Source organism: Sinocyclocheilus rhinocerous, unplaced genomic scaffold (assembly GCF_001515625.1).
Source record: "Sinocyclocheilus rhinocerous isolate Xijiao unplaced genomic scaffold, SAMN03320098_v1.1 scaffold3288, whole genome shotgun sequence".
NCBI lineage: Eukaryota > Metazoa > Chordata > Actinopteri > Cypriniformes > Cyprinidae > Sinocyclocheilus > Sinocyclocheilus rhinocerous.
Window position 1 is genome coordinate 1,011,480 of NW_015655612.1, and position 12,321 is coordinate 1,023,800.

Here is a 12,321-nt window from a genome sequence, read left to right on the forward strand (position 1 = left end):
GTACTGACAAATGCTTAGTATAGTTTACTTACACGAGAGTTCTGGTAACTAAAAAAGAACTGTAGGGGGTACTTTATCCTTTCATTTAGGTTTACTCATGACTTAGTATAGATACTCGCTGACTCCCCAGAGTGCATTGCGGCAGAATAAATTATGCAGTTGCTTTGTTTTACAGTTGTTGATTTTATTTGCCAATTTTATTTGCTGTCTTGTGTCAGTAGTAGCACAACAAAAAGAGCAAATAAAATGGTTATTGTTACAATTAATGAAAATAAATTAAATTGAATTGTTACCATTGTTGTGATTCATGTGCTGAATGTTTAAGTCTGTGTGTGACTTGAGCATATTACCACAGATTATTTAAGGATTATATAAACCCAATTAAATGTGCATTGCTGCATTAACAGGAAGAAAATTATAATAACATAAATGAAGTTCCAAGTGCCCAACCAAAGGGAACGCTAATCACTATAATCCACTTGTGAAAATATAAATTACGTCCAGTAACAGATACGTTTTTTTTAATGGTTGTTTTATTTCTAACAAGCTAAATGATTTTAAAAAATGCATTATGGAAAAAAAAATATATATATATTATTAAAATAAAAATAATGCATTATAAATATTTTAGTATATTTTGAGGATAATGTAATGTCACTTAAAAATGTATGGCGGTTATGTAGAGAGTTGAACTATTAATGCAAAGTTGCAAACAACACAAAAATATTAAATTAACTAGCTAGACCCACCAGATTGTGCTATTTATCAGATTACTTGATAGTAAAGCTATAAATATAATTAGTAAAATGTTTATATATTGTAATGTGTATATATGTATGTATTATTATTATTAGTAGTAGTAGTAGTATAAAAGTTTGAGTTAGTGAAGCAAGATAATCTGATTTGTAAAAAAGAGTCAAGAAAGTTTTTAAAATTTGATTAGTGACCTAGAAATTATCCGGAAACTAATAGTTCGCATTATTTTACATAATGTTTATTTATTTATTTATTTAAAATCTAAAATGAAGCAATACATATATAATATTAAGTAAAGGCAAAGACTTAGTAAAAAAACAGAAACAGCTGAGTAGATTTTGTAAATGTCAATAAATGACACAACACATCTAGTAAACATCTTAAACAAAACCTAACTAAAAATTAGTTTCTGAATGCACAAGGCCTTCTTCAGCAATTGATTCCTTCCAGAGAAAAGAAGATACATGATAGAGAGAAAAGAGACTCGGTCCAAATTCCCATTGTCACTTTGTCAAAGTAGACACTCAGCTATTCTCACTCACACATATTTCCAGGCCAGTTGAGTGGAAACACTGACAGGAAAGTACGACTGATGACAAAAAATTATGCTGATTTATTGATTTTAAGTTTTAAGTTGGCGTTCCATGTGTAATGGGCTTACAGAGGTCATTAATCTCAAAGCTGCAATCTTTAGTCTAGCACTGAAGGGAGTTGAGACGATCTTGAGGAAATCTGCCGTCTCAGCCCTCACAAAACAAGGGTCCTAACAGCTTCATTTAAAGAGTAAACATAGATGGACGCTTTGTGTTTGGAGGGGGTTGGCAGGAAGCTGCTCTGGTGTTTGTGTTTAGGAGACGTTTGCAGTCAGCAGGGATACGTTGCGTGTGAAGCTTCATCAGATTGGCTCTTTGTGGGAGAGTCCTGGCAAAACAAACGACAGCCGCTGAGTTTCCAGTGTTTTCAATGTAAATATGACATGTCTCTTCTGTCATGGTTACCAGCCCTCATAGTGTCACAAGGTGGGCCAAACCTAGCTGGAATGACTGCATCTCCATGGACACAGAGGAAGGAGTGCCGAAAGGCTTCTGAAGTCTGCAGTCTCACGAAGTAAATCAAAGTTTTAGCTGTGTTTGTCAAGTTTTTGTGCCAGCGATGGCACAAATTTGAGTGTATTAGGGTTACAGTCAGTGTCAGGTTTACGTATCGTCTTCGTAGTGGGCAAAAAGTCAGCTGGCAGTACGGGCTACTGTAAACATCCTTGACTGGAAGCTGGTGCTTAAGAAGGAGCTTTCAGTCGGATGTTTGCAGCAGCCAACTGCTGTTACTCTAACCTGGAAACCTGCGGCAGAAGAACATGGATACACCCACTGGAACAAACCATCGGATAATAATGTTCAGTTTGTTGAGGTCCAATTACTTCTAGTCCCTTTCTAATATGGCAAGCTGAAGGGCCACACAAGGTCCATTCACTGGCTGTCTGATGCATGTTGTACACAAAACTGGAAAGCAGTGTGAAAACTGTAAGCTTCAAACAGATTGGCTAACAATTTGTGGGATTTGAGACGCATCTGCTGGCCCAAGATTGATATATTTCTAATACATTTTAAAGATATTTATTTGGCAATCAGTACAAATAAAATTAAGTATTTCTAAGCATATATTTCATAACTTTTTTGTTTTTAACAGCTAAATAAAACATGAAATTTGCAACAAAAAAAAAAAAACGTTTTATTTATTTTAACATTCTGTCATTCTGATAATAGCCCTGGCTTCTAAATGCGGCTAAATTGATACCTTCCCGGTATTTGGTTCACTGTATTAATATTTTACACACTTAAGATGTATGTTGTGTAACAAAATCATGACCCACTGATTTTTGTGCTGCCCTTCTGACCTTGTACAGTTGTTCCTGTCAAATAAAAGGGAACATTTCTGCCTGTACACGTGCATGTGTAATTTTGATACATCTGGCTTTTTATGCATTAATTTAGGTTAATTTATCATGGGTCACAGAGTTTTTTTTTTTTTAAATCCTCTTACACTCAAACTGCAAAGCGGAGCATAATATATGCTTTAAGTCACATGAGCTACATAAGACTAAGCCACTTCTGACAGTAAACTATGAAAGGTTTTCACACATTCTGACATTTGTATCATATATACGAAACCGTGAACTACACGAACAGCTGACTGTTTCAGCCATGTTGCTTTCAATCCACAGCAGCTGCAATAGCGTAGCTGTGTGAACTGAGATGGGCTGAAATGGATCCCTCTGTGGCACGTCAAGAGCAAACAGTGGTTTGAGAATGAATCAGGCTGAGGGTTTGCTCCGTGAGCTCAGGCGAGAGCGAACATAGTCTCTAGAGGCCGAATGTCAACATCAGAAGCCAAGGGTTGCCATTTGTGTCAGATTAACACTTTCAATCATGTAAAACACATTCCATCCCGACACCTGCGGAGCACTAAGACCCAGATTAGCTGAGCTGCCTCTGCTCCGGGTCACTCCTTCTCAGAGTTTCAAAGGCCTGTAACACAGATCCCGAGAGCACAGGACTCTCGTTTTCCCACCTCCTGCATGAAGGCTCCCACAGGGCGCGTGATGAAAAGCACAGAAATGTGATCCTGAAGAACAGCTTTGGGTCAGCAAAGTCAAAACTTTCGAGCCTACAAAGTCCAATCACCGAACCAGTTGATAGATTAACACTATCTAAAATGTAAAAGCAACTTTTTAATATTTGTTTGACCAATTTTTATGTGCAGACTAGACTACAAGCTTTGCAAATTATCAGACAACACTGTTCTGTTAATGCACTTTAAATGTAAAAAAACAACAACCCAGTCTCATTGGAAATATGTGTCTTTGGAAGCATGTTGAGTTTTATACAAAATAGATGAACATTTTAATGGGTTGGTTGTTGTATGTATTGTGGCATTTTGGAAATTAGATGTCTGGTGAACGGCGCTATAATGCTATATTGCATTTGAAAATAATGTACCACTGACACTTAACGTAACCCTCAACCGAACTGTTAACAAAAGTGTAAGTGAGATAAAAACACAATTGCTGAAGAAACATTGCTATTTACCAATTTTACTAGACTACGTCAAAAAAGTTGTACATATGTAGCTGGTTTTAAAATAATGTACCACTGACACCAAACCGGATCCTACCCTAAACCTTACCGATAGTGATAAAAAAACAAACATGAGATTAAAAAAAATGCATTTTCAGATGTAACCATTTTAGCACTAAAGTTGTACATATGGGCCTGGTGATCAAACATCAAATGTATTAGTTTACAAATCATGCACTATGTTGAAAGTGTTAGAGGTCTTAGCATAGTAGTGTGCAAAGAACCACATAACCACATACAGCTGCCTCTGTAGTCATGTGTGAAAAGGAAACTCACACATGTATGTTCATGGGTGATCTTTACATACTATGTTGGATAATTATATTAACATTGAAAAAATTGCTTCACCGTTGCTCTATTAAGCTCATATTTTAACAAGTGTTTCCCACTAAGCTGGTTATCACTTCATCTGTGATAAGTGACAGATTTAATGAGCACCCAGTTTCAGCACTCTGGACAGCTCTCTTAGGTTGACCCTGCAGACACCCTGGCCTAGGGGTGAGACAGTCCTTAGGGACATCTTTACTGTGATAAAGTAAAAGAAGATAAATGAAAATAAGCAGGGATTTCTAAAATTACATTCTGATCACTTCTTTATAGTGTCAACAGACAGAGTTTACACTGTGTTAAGTCAGCTAGTTAGAAATATTACTAGAGTAAGCTAATTGAATGTTTACATAGTTCATACAAAGTATCTAATTATTTGTTTAAAAATGGACTAATGATAAACTGTGCTGTATTGTTGAATAAGCTGTAAATTAGTGTTTTATACGTCTTAATGTAGAAAATATAAATAAATAAAAAGTTCAGAAATTTGCTATTAAAATACTGGACAAGAACACAGAGATTGGCAAACTAACACTTTCAAATAATTGACTCATTCATAGAGTTTAAAATAACTACAAAATTGATCAAAAATGCTGCACGGTTTCTGTTAAGTGTAAGCTACAAATTTTAAAATGGCAGAATGTCTTTAGGTTTTGCATCCAAGTGATGTCTAATGCATTCCAGAAGGCCACAGTCACTGACTAGAATACTAGAATGTAAATATTTTGTAAGAAAAAATAATTTCTACTGCTTTGGTTTCTTACTAAAGAACTAAAAATGGAAGAACGCTGTACATTTACCTAATATAATTAAGAATTATTGCAGTAGCGTCTACTGTATGATGCAGTAAGTTCAGTTTTGTGTGCCTGCATTCACTAAACCTTTTAAGAATCATTCTTGTGTCTTTTTCCAGCCCAACCAGTTTAATCGCTCTGTCCCCTCTTGTTCCCCTTCCTCATAAACTCAATCACTCTTTCTCTCTGTTTCTTGCCCTCCACCCCTCTTTATGCCCATAGGCCGGCACCAAGTCTGATGACTTTTCCCAGAAGATTCAGTCAAGACATAGAGAGAGGGGGCAGAAAGAGAGCCTTCTTGTCCAATAAGAGGAAACGGGACTGAAGAATGTGAAAAGCTCCCATTCAGGCCGGTTCACAGGGGCTGGGAGCGGCCACATCCTCAGGCGGGAGGAGGGGTTGCTGCTTTCACGAGGGTGGGCTAGGGATCCTGGACAGGGGCCAGGAGCGATGCAGAGGCTCCTCGGATGACGCTGATCCGTGGGAGCGTCCAGTGCCTCCGCCTCTCCTCTGTCCCTTAGGACACCGACTTCAGACCCCTCGCATTCTATTTACTCGCACAAACAAACTCTCCCTGCCGCAGTCCTTCAACCCTCAGAGCAGAAGCAGCCAGTAGGCTGCAGGATGAGGAATGTGTCTCTATTAATAGAGTGGTTAGATTATCTCAAAGACTAATGACTGGTTCCAGATTCCTGAAAGGCATGGCAGTGACCTTCATCCACCGGTCTTCGTGATCTCATTTCTTCTGATATTCTATGAATTTAACTGGTGGCACTCTTTTTAAAACAGTTTATATTCTACTTTATCCTCACTTATAGTTAATGAAACATTTATTTTTTTAATTAAACATTTTATTTACAATATTTTAATTAAACATTTTATTTACATTAACATTTTTTCAATAACGTTTTTTATTTAAAGCGACTTACAAATGAGGAACATCATAAGCAAGAAAAAAAGAAAATTAAATGACTGAAGTAAAAATAAAAACATAAATGGGAAAATATAAAATGGCCACAAATTAATTTTAGTTTATATATATATATATATATAGAGAGAGAGAGAGATAGATAGATTTTTTTCCCCCCATCAAACAATAACAACACATAAGATGGTGCTGGAATATTTAACAGTGTTTGTATGTATGTTTTTATTTATTTAATATACCAGTTAGCACATTTAGTTTTGGTAGCCCTAAAAGTAAAAATAGAACTAAAAAAAGTAAACTCAAAACTAAATAAAACTTGTAAAAAAAAACAACAACTATTAAATAAAATATTTTATTGAAAAAAAATAAAATAATAAATTCTAAATAATAGCCTGCTTAAGCGTAGTGTTTGTATTTGCATTGATCGTAATGTGATATTCAGGTATTCTTGGGTCAAGAAATTCTTTCCTAAGCCATGGCCAGATCTCTCCATCCCAGCCTGACTTAGGAACTTATATGAGCTTCAGGGAGTGTAAACATCCTACACTCTCAGCTGGAGCCCAGCCCGAGGCCGGGAGTGGGATGTTTGCGCTCTCTGGCTCAGGAACGCCACGCTCACTGCGGCTGCGCTATGGAGGGGAAAAGCTTATTCAGAAAAAGTCGTCTAGATGTTCTCATCATCTCTTGAGTCACAGTAGACTTGAAATTACACCTGAACTGACATCTGATCTATCTATCTTCCTAAACGTTTATTCATTGTGTGTAAAGAATGTTAAAAAGCTCAGGATAAAAGAAGACAGCTACTTCCTGGATTTTGTGGCTAGATCGAAGTGGATAGATTTTGAAGTGGATACGAGAGCTTTGTAACGCACACAGGAAGTGAACTCCATTGTGAGCACTGGAAGGGCTCTGAGGGTGAGTGGCCTGTCATTAAGCTGTTCAGGCTGAACTCTAGGTCTCTTTGAAGCTTTCTGACCCCACAGGGTGGGACAACTCTGTTCAACTGCAAGCGCCCCTACGCAGACAGAGCTGCCGATGGATTTGCCTGAGAGGAAGTGACTATTTATACCCGCTAAGGAACAGAGAGAGGCACCCTTCCAATGGGCGTCTCTCCTCTTGCTTCCTTTGACAAATACGTTAGGACTGCTCTCATGAAAGCTAACCCCAAGTCCACAAAGATATGCACAACATCCAGTGCTCTCAATGGTATTCGTGTACACGCCTAACCGTGTTTTGGTTACCATTCTCTCCTACTGCAATGACTTTTACCCACTTTTGCTTGGTTATGTCATAGCTTAAGCATCTCTTATATGCGACCAATAGGTGGCAGACTAACTCCAGAAAATTACCGACAAGGTTTCAGACTTTGCTTGGAAAGAGTGAACAAAAATGCTTGTTTCCTGCGTTTTTTTTTATTATTCTAAAATATAATAAATATATAATATTGTATTATTATTATTTAATTGCATTTATTTGTTATACTATTTATTTCAAATAGTTTATATAGTAAAAAATATAGTATATTAATGACAATTTATTATAGTTTACATTTTAACAGTTATGCTAATTTTTATTTTTACTTAAGTTAACAAAAATGTTTTCATTTTGTTTCCATTTTTTGCAAGTGTACAACGTCACAACGAGGTAACACAAGGTCCCCTCCAATCTCTGTGGAAAATTCATGACTGTTATGAGTGTAGATGAGGACATGAAGTAAAGTAAGACGTTCTGGACTTTGACCACTTGCCAAGAGTGAAAATGCTTTTTTCCTGGCCTTTTTTTTTTTTTTTTTTGAAAAAATTTACAATTATCCACTACAAAACTTTAAGCATATTCTTTTTATGTGCCTCTAATTCAACAACAGCAAACCAGAAATTATTTTTTATTAATTTTACTTTTATTACTCATAACTTAGCATAACGTTAATATTATAAAAAAAAAATAATACGGTTGGTTTAAAAAAAACACATTCTGCTAGGGTCACACACATTTTGTTTTCTTAAAAAAGCAATAGAAACAATCCTGAAATTAATTGTGACTCTTTTCAAATGACTGATAGCACAAATTTTTTTTAAATATATATTTTGCTGCTCTTTTCATATTTTTTTACAATATCTCTCCAAGTAATCACTGTTGTACTTTGCCTAAAAGCAAAGTGAAATGAGTCCAGTAACGTTTCCACCTCACTCACCTGAAACTATGAGTGGGAATTCATCTCCCTACTATGAGTGGGAAAAAAACAGAAATGTTTTAATCAACTGACAGCCTCTGATCAAGCTTTTCCTGTCAACTGGAGGAATCCAAACAACTGAAGTATGACAACAAAGACATCATTCATTATTAGTTTTACTTTTACCCTTCTTGCGGTGCTTTTTAGACTGACTCAGTTAATTTTTCTCATGATGCCAGAGTTCTTTTCATCTAACTGCAAGAGAGCTACTGAATTTACACCAAGTTCCTTTCAAATGTTTCAAACAATAATCTCGCTCCACAGGTGGCACAGCAACAGGAAGCAAGAAGTTGGTATGTATGTATATTATGTGTAAAGTAAAAACAACATTATCAAAGTAAACAATGCATTGTCAGCAATAAACACATCAGGAGATTGTTCTGTGAATGTTGTTCCTTGTTTGCTTAATAAATCATATGCAACTGACTGCTTGACTCTTCTGTTGTTATTATTGTGGCCTCTCTTTTTTTTTGGTCATCATTCCTCATCAGTGAAATGTTTCCTTAATTCAAAAACATGACGACAGTCAGTCGAAACCCTGTATTTAGTTTTTGTCAGTATAGTAATAGTTTCGGGGGATGTTAACACTCTCGACCACACGAGGAACTGAAACATTTCAGTGTGGTCAGATTTCATTTATTTGCTCTCAGCACTACACAACACATCAGCAACAGAAAAATACTGAGCTGTGATGAAAGCAGACTGTGTGTGTAACATTCAATATATAATGCATACTGTATGGTAAGTGTGGAACTAGACCAGCTCATTTGACCTTGTGTGACATCAAAAGCTTTATAAAACTTAAATCGTATTTAAACCTCATGAAAAAAAATCTTAAATCTCATTTGATTTGTGATGCTATCATTGAAGTTTACATTTAAAAACTGTATTAAAGGGTTAGTTCACCCAAAAATGAAAATTAGGCTGCGTTTTACTCACCCCCGAGGCATCCTAGGTGTATATGACTTTCTTCTTTCAGACGAATCCAGTCGGAGTTATATTAAAAATTGTCTTTGATCTTTCAAGCTGTTTAATGTCACCCAACGGGTGTTGCATTGCTTCAGTCCAAAAGAACTTAAATAAAAATCGCCCATCCATAAAAAAAAAAGTGTCTCACACGGCTCCGGGGGGTGAACAAAGGCGAATCGATGCGTTTTTGTAAGAAAAATATCCATATTCAAAACGTAATAATCACTTTAATGTAGTTTCCACTTCAAATAAATGCTGTTCTTTTGAACTTTCTATTCATCAAAAAGTCCTGAAAAAAAGAACTGTCCACAAAAATATAAAGTAGCACAGCTGCTTTCAATACTGATAATGAAAAGTATAAGTATATTAGAATTATTTCTGTAATAATATAAAACTGTAATGATATTTCACAATATTAATGCATTTAATCAAATATACAGAGCCTTGGTGAGCATAAGAGGCTTCTTTCAAAAACATTAAAATAATCCTACCAAATCTTGTATATAGGGGTCAGGGGTCAATGCACAAACCTAAACCGATAATGTAAGACACTGTGTAAGTGCTTACTGGCAAACTGTGACTCTCCAACTCTTGTTCTCGCTTTCTCAAGTATACATACTCCTGGTATTAAGCCTGCGTGGGAACAGCTGTGTAATGCCTGGGTAATGTTTTGGACAAGGCCTAAATGCACTTTTTCATTGCATGGCTAATGGAAGGTCATTTGAAGTCATGTGGTTGCTAACAGTGAAGAATTGAGTTGAAAGAACTGGCCGTTTCATTAGACGCACTGCTATGAGTCCCATCAGCACTTCCTCTTTACAGAAAACAGAAGTTTCCTCAAACAACATCTGGGGTTTCAAGTTACTGTTGTCCCAATGGGGAATTGGGGAAATATATATACATACACATACATACATACATACAAATTTAGTCAGGTTTTCAACTCTGCTTCCCTTGCATGCTAAACAAAAACTGTATCACGGTCAAAACTGTATCTACATATATATATATATATATATAATTTATTCCTGTGATGGCAAAGCTGCTTTTTCAGCAGCCATTCACATGATCTGCATTTACAATAGGTCTGTAGAGTTCAAAAGTTCAGTTAAAGTGGAGATGACAGACAGAAAGAGAGAATGTAAAAGAGGAAGTCACTCGTATTTGTCAGCTGGACAAAATTCAAATACTGTAGTATGGACATTCCCTAGACGTGTGAAAAACCCCCCATATATATGACACTACCAACGCTGACACTCAGTCATAATAAATTACTGTAATGGACGGGCTTATAAACCTTTAAGCATGTCAAATAACCCCTGATAGCCTAAATTATTAATGTATATCCCACATCCAGGTATTAATAAATTACATGTCTATAGTTGAGATTTAAAAAAAAAAAAGGTAACACATTATTTTAAGGAACAGTTCTTAACTAGTTGCTTATTAGCATGGTTACGGTTAAGGCTAGAAGGGATACGGTGCTACTGGGCCCGAGTGTAAACAAGGCATGTGTTCAACGTCATCACGCCGGCGCCACCACACGCTTGCGTCATGGTACTGTCGTGAACACGCATCCACAAGTGACGCAGTAGAGACGAAAATGTGGAATAAAGTTGTTATTTTTGTTTTCTTTGTGCAAAAAAGTATTATCGTAGCTTCGTAACATTACAGTTGAACCACTGATGTCACATGGACTACTTTGTCAATCATCTTTGTACTTTTCTGGGCCTTGAATGTGGTAGTTCCCTTGCTGTCTATGGGAGGGTCAGAGAGCCCTCAGATTTCATCAAAAATATCTTAAATTGTGTTCCGAAGATGAACGGAGGTCTTACGGGTTTGGAACAATACGAGGGTGAGTAATTAATGACAGAATTTTCATTTTTGGGTGAACTATTCCTTTAACAATTAATAAGCAGCAAATTAGGAATTTGTTCAGGGAAAACTAATAGGGAAAGTTAATAGTGAATATGTTTTCCCTGTTCTAAAGTGTTACCAAAAAAACCCAAAAAGAACATAATTCTATAATTTCTGAAAGGGAGGTTGGCTGTTCATATTAGAGAAGCTCAGAGGATAAGACTTGACTAAAGGTCAAATTTTCAACATGGTATTACTAGAGAGAGCAGAGGATAGTGGTGATGCCGGAAGAGGTGAGGTAAGCAGCTGTTTATAATCTTATCATTGTGGTTGACAGGATTATATAAACATTGCTCCTTAAAGAGCCCATGAAACCACAGTTTATGGGTTTTAGTCTCTGTCTGTTAGCTTTGAAAATATCAATATACCAGTGTAATGCCAAACGCTGACAAACTTTTAGCAAATATATACATTTAAAACGTACAACTTGGGAAATGGATCATAAATACTCTTTTTTTTCATTTTTAAAGTATCTTATGCTCATCAAGGCTGCATTTATTTGATCATACAGTAAAAACAGTAATATTGTGAAATACTATTACAATTTAAAATAGCAGTTTTCTATTTAATACACTTTGAAATATAATTTATTTCTGTGATGCCAAAGCGAATATTCAGCATCATTAGTTCAGTCTTCAGCATCACATGATCCTTGAGAAATCATGGTCATTTATTATCAATGTTGAAAACAGGTTTGTTTGTTTTTTTGGAACCTGTAAAACTTTTTTTCAGGATTGTCTGATGAATAAAAAGTTCAATTCAAAACAATTTGCAACATATAAAATTCTTTACTCTCGTTTTTTTTTATCAATTTAACATATACTTGCTGAATAAAAAGTGTTAATTCATTTCTATTTTCAAAAAGAAATACACCAACACAGGAAAGAAACTAGTATGCAATATATAATGCTCAGTATTCAGCAAGTAAGCTAGTATTCCAAGATGCACTGACTGCTGTGATATCAGTTTCATGGGGCGTGTGAACAGCAGGGCTCTGTGTCATTCAGTGTAGGCCTGATCTAAACACGCTGACTGATCCATTCTCGCCTGACCTGTGGCTGATGCCTGTTTTTCTGCGTCACTGCTCTGAGTTGCACAGTGCATGTTGTACGTTTAATTGAGAGCTGTGGTATGAAGCTTTGAGGCTGCTAATTGAATGAGACTACAGCACAGTAAGAAAGATACATGCATGCACACACACAAACACACACACACAAGCTAGAAGAGTGAGTCATGGGGAGTATCCGCTTCACAACACAAGACACC